We start from the raw sequence: 6,000 nt of genomic DNA on the forward strand, positions 1-6,000 counted from the left end.
ATAATTTTGTTCTTGTAGCGATTTAAACTGTTTCAAACCAGTCACGCCATCTGACATTTTTAAGCTGAAACTAAGAACTAGATAGGGAATTTTTCAGCTGTTAAACAGCGAATCCAAATGACCGAATTAACATATAAGTCAAAGACTTCATTCCTTTGAAGTTGGAATAGGAAAGCGATGCTACATTTCTTGGAACTGTAGCCTTGAAAGGTTTCTCAGTTAAGCGAAACTCCAAATACAAGATACGCAATAACTTTCTTTTTTTAAAAAAAAAAAAATCATATCCTGTTAGAAAAAGTCGACTCATCACTGCGATTATTAACTGTAGAAAGATCTTGAATTAGATTATATAGTTTTTCATGTTTGTTTCTTTCCCAAGTTTCTTGGGAAAGAAACAAACATTGGGATTGTCTTGTTAAAGTATATCGCAATAAAAACATTTTTTTAGAATATATTAAAAAACTAAGTGAAGAACAAAACGTATATGTGCATACTTAAGCTATATATATTTTAAAAATTCCAGACACTTTTGAACACATAGAAGTTTCTCGAAAGTTCAAAAAAGTCCAATTTATTTCTATGAAAAGAGTTTTGTTCAGTTTATTGGCCGTAGAAATTCAAGAATTTCGCTGAATGTTGCTGTTGTTTCGAATTACGACCAATACAACCAAGGCGATGAAATCGGAATGTATTATTCTGGCCGATTTGCTTGTTTGGATGAAAAATTCTGCCATCCCCCCCATATGAGACCAGTAACTCATCTGCATTTGAAAAAATGTTCCACACACACACACACCACCACCACCACCAACAACAACAACAACCACGTGCAAGTAAAATTAGTATGTGAATGATGTGGGGGGGGCGAGAAAAAGGAAGCGCTATTATCACTTCATTAGGTGTTTACTGTTACTAAAGCAATTTTGCAGAGATCCATTGGGCTTCCAGTCCATGAAGTGAAAGAAAATTAGTGACTGAAGCAGGAGAAAGATTTTAAACCGTATAAATGGAAATGGAGCCTTGAAAATGCTACTGAAACATTACTTCTCAACTCTTTGGAAACTGAAACAACTTAACATTTGGAAAACAGTGGTTTTAGTTTTGATTTTAACCAATACAGAATACAACCTGGTTGACTGAATTCCAAATTGTCATCCCATCCTCGTTCTTGCAGTATCCAGGTAAGTATTTACTAAGGACCTCCCCACGTGAAGTTAAGGTTTGACATTAGGTTAGAATCCCAGGTTAGTTCTCTTCATTCCTTAAAAATTATATGCAGATCTTTTCTCATTGCACTATTTATAGGGGTAGCTTTATCCTTAATCAACTCTCTAGGAATACCAGAATAGAGTATATGGCATAAATATATCATTTCAGATATAAATCCAAACCTTTTATACTGACACAGCATGGAATAAGTGATCCCAACAAACAGTAGGAAAGAGGAGCATGATCACGACTAGTAGTTTACTCTGTTTCGTCAGGATAGCAGAGAAACAGTATCATAATTTCTGTAAACCACACGTATCCTTTTGTGAAGACAATACAATATGAAGAATGCTTTGTAGGGGAGAAAATACTCTTTTCGTCATTCTTCATGGATGGATAAATGCCATATTCTATACAAACGCTGACTGTGGCATTCATCCATCATTACTAACATCAAATGTACCCATTTTACATGGCCTTTGACTGAGGATATTAGGGAGATCACACTACAGTTCATGGAACTCGAATTATGCCAAAATAGTTAGAGTAATATTCTGTGAACTTTTTATTCCTGGCTAGCGCATGCTGAACCTTTTTATTGAGCTGGTTAGGCAGCTCTAATGAGAGGTAATATCTAGTGCATGCGATGCTCCGTACAATGATTTAAATCTATGCGCTTGTTTGAAAATATTATTACATAGCAAACAGAACCGGCTCTAATTTTTTTTTTTTTGCTCCAAACAACAATTTTAGACTTACATTTTGTTGATTTTTTGTATATCGATTGATTGAATGTTGCACTATGTGCCGTCTCAAGCATACATTTGCTTTGTCGGTGCGAAACCTCTCTGCAACAGCCTGCACCGTTGCTACAATACGTATACGTATGTTCGTTGTTCGTGTGGTCTCTCTCTCTCTCTCTCTCTCTCTCTCTCTCTCTCTCTCACACACACACACACACACACACACACACACACACACACACACACACACACACACACACACACACACACACACACACACACACACACACACACACACACACACAACTGCATTGAAGATCGAGGGCAATTTTAACATTTCCGTAGGTCAGAATCCCAGGTTAGTTCTCTTCATTCCTTAAAAACTATATGCAGATCTTTTCTCATTGTATATTTATAGGGGTAGCTTTAGCCTTAATCAACTCTCTAGGAATACCTAGACAGTTAATTCTTCTGTCTGTAGACAGAATCACAACTCATGATTTTCCCATACCTCCTTATGGGAAAGATCATTATTACACCAAAGTATAGTTATAGGATTTTAAAAACTCGAGTTTATAATCCTGCAATAAAAATAACCTGTAGCTGTTTCTTATGATATGGACTTAGACATTTGGTTGCAATGTCTTGAAGAAGACGCATACTGATATGCAATGCTTCCTACACTGTTGCAGTGCCACAGAACAGAACTCATTCTTGTTTTAGATCAGCAATCACCATATTATACCACTGGTGCAAGTGTGACCTATTTGAGGAAAATGACGTGAAAAAATTCACTTGCTTGCACAAAGTCCAAGTCGACTAATTGAAGACCTCTAAAATGAACTGTAACTTCCGTTGTTGTCGGAAAGGCCAATGTTTCCAGCAAGCACACGGACTGATTACATGTTAAAGAAAGATTGGTCCAAAATACTTAAAATACTCCACACTCATTTTATCTAGGAATGCTCAACACCAATTTTAGGATTAAAAGAATAACCACTAAAGGGCCCCCCGTAATTATTTCAGATGTATGTGCAATTCAGTTTTCTCTGAAATATATTCATTTCCCAATTCTTATTTCATCAGTGTATATATATATATATATATATATATATATATTATTTTTTTTTTTTTCATATCTGAAGAACTTCAATACAAAGTCCAACTAGACACGAGCAAGAGAGGTAAAGAAAATTGTAGTTTGCATCCCAAATGACAAACTAATCGGTCAGAAACGCGAGCTTATGTTATTGAGCTGTCCAACACCTATCAGTTTTCAATTATTTCCACCCCTCAGAAGAGGATGGTAGAAGAGAGAGCAGTTATAAAATCTTTCAAGAGCACCTATCGAAGCGAACTATGAGGCTAACTGTGTAAGGTGAAAATTTGTAACACCTTTTACTTCATTCATGAAGTATATATTCTCTTGCGCTAGAATAAATAAACAAAATAAATCCACTAATTCTTCCGATCCCCCTATAGGGAGTACGCGAAGCTGTCAAAGCCCTACTAACTTTCGGAGACTGAAGGGGATAGTTTACTCTCCACCGGTAGTCATTGATAGCTGGCCCAAGATTCACATTAATTATAAACGACATACGGTGAAGAGAGGCAGAAAAGTGCCACCATTTTAGTATCTAACCCTGAAACAGTATTTTATTTGTCTGAAATAGTGTGGATTCCACGGTCAATTTTCTTGAGTTTATGATGGGGGGGGGGGTGACCCGACTAACTCGAGAACTAGTTGAAGAAAGTTCCTCTAGTTAGTGATTATATTCGAACTGAGAACCGTTTTTTTTTTTTTCAGTTCTCAGTTCGAATGGTAGCCACTTCCACAAGGCTGCAAAGGCCCCTGAGCTAGAATATTGAAAATATCTGGATCTAAAATAATATATAAGCTTTTTTACGCTTTTTTGAGTTAGTAGTGTTTATATTCTTCTAAGAGTATCTTGGATTTTTATTCCAAGAAAATCAATCAAATCAGAAAAATCAACCACATCAAATAACGATAGTTTGCTATATTTTCGTCGCTTTTGTTCTACACTCCTGAAATGCACTCATCTGTCGTGATGGTCGAAGATTAATTAAAATTTAGTTAGGTGAAAAGGCATTTCAAATTAAACATGCAAGATTTAATTTCAGCTTACTTAGACTCTATCTAGATCTCATAAAAGTGATGTCAGTTTTTGCATTTCATTTGCATTTCTTTATATATATATATATATATATATATATACACCTTCGAGTAAAGTGCAGGAGATTACGACACTATGACATGATTAAATTTATATTATTCCTTATCAGAAATAAATTTTTTTGTTATCTTATTTTTCTTATCACTAATTGTTTTTTATCTGTTTTGGGATCGTGCTTTTCAACTTGTATGTTAATGATATCGGAGGTGTATGAATGGTGTTCAGTTGTTTGCAGAGTATGCAAAGTCGGAGCGAACAATCAGAAATGAAGCCGATGTTGTGGTTTTGCAAGAGAACTTGAATGCACAGGCTGAATGGGTACATGATTGGAGTTACCAGTTCAATATTGCAAAGTGCCAAGTTTTAAAATCTGTGAAGCAAAGATGAAATGCAGAGTATACAATGGGTGGCAATATCTTGGCGGAAGTGGCAGAGAGGAGGGTATCGTAGAGTGATGATGATAAAGAACTAAAATTTCGGGGACACATTGCTAAATTCGTGAACACATGACAACGGATTATGGTAATGATTCGAGGACACTAACGTGTAGAGGTCAGGATGTTATGGTTCCGCTTTATAAGGCTTTGATTAGGCTACATGTGCACAGATCTGGTCACCTGGTTTTAAAGGATAAGGAGATATTGGAAAAGGTACAGAGACGATTGACTAAGGTGTTTCTGATCTCTGGAACGATGAGTATGAAGACAGATGGAGAAAATGCAATTGTAGAAACTAGTGGATAGAAGGAGGGGGATATAATTGAGACATATAAGTTATTAAGGGCCATTAAATTAGATGCTATTTTGTATAGAATGTGGAAGAACAGATGGAAAACAAGAGGTCATTCGTGGAAGCTGTATAAGGAGGATGTGAGCGAAGGGGTGAAGAGCAGATTTTTTTGCATGGAGAATGGTGGATGATTGGAATGCATTGCCTGAGAGTGTTGTGAATGCGGAAACTGAATATATTTAACGCACGGTATGGTAACTGTGTGTGTGTAATAGTGGGACCTCCCACGATGAGTCACTTGACTCCATGGAGGTCTAATAATAATAATAATAATAATAATAATAATAATATTCCTTTAAATTAATTTGATATTTTTCAGAACCCTAATATTGTTTGATCTTAAATTCTGGTGTCAAAGGTCAAATTTAACTTGATCAATCAATCTAGATATTGACATCGTACACTTCTGTTATTACCTTTCCTCTCTTATTCTGTATAAGTGACCATACCAGTTTAGATTTGTTCTGCGCACACATTCCTGAATGTTAACAATGTCAAATTTCTTCATAATATCTTCATTTTTAAATGATTATGCCATTGATGTCATCTGTTCACTTTCTTATTTTGTATCAAATTTCTCATATTTGTGATTTCTAGTCTGTCATCAACTGCTTTCTGTGTGTTACACATGATCTTATATCAAACTGTCTTCTTTTGCTTCCTAGAATTCTAAACTACCAACCTACAATTTAAATATATCCTATGAATTGCTCTGCATAATGTCCAGTTCACAAAATTTTAGCATTTTGAAAAAAAAAGTGTTCTCTTGGCATCTTTTCATATATGACTTTTCCTGATATAAAAAAATAAATACAGAACCTCATCACATTGTTATGATTTCTTAATTATTTGTCATAAAGTGAAAATCTGATACATGACAATTCCTATTTGACATAAACCTTGTTTCCCCCCCCCACCCTCACACACACACAAATTTCTCTTCCACAATTAACAGGAAAATTCCTGTTTAATTCTCACATTCTGTTTTATTTCCCTTTTTATAGATGCATAGTAGAAGAGTAGTGTATTCTATCATCTGGAATTCGATCATCTGATCGGGTTTT

This window comes from Typopeltis vanoorti, chromosome 1 (genome assembly GCF_054136105.1).
Source record: "Typopeltis vanoorti isolate ZY-2024b chromosome 1, IOZ_Tvanoo_1.0, whole genome shotgun sequence".
Taxonomy (NCBI): domain Eukaryota; kingdom Metazoa; phylum Arthropoda; class Arachnida; order Uropygi; family Thelyphonidae; genus Typopeltis; species Typopeltis vanoorti.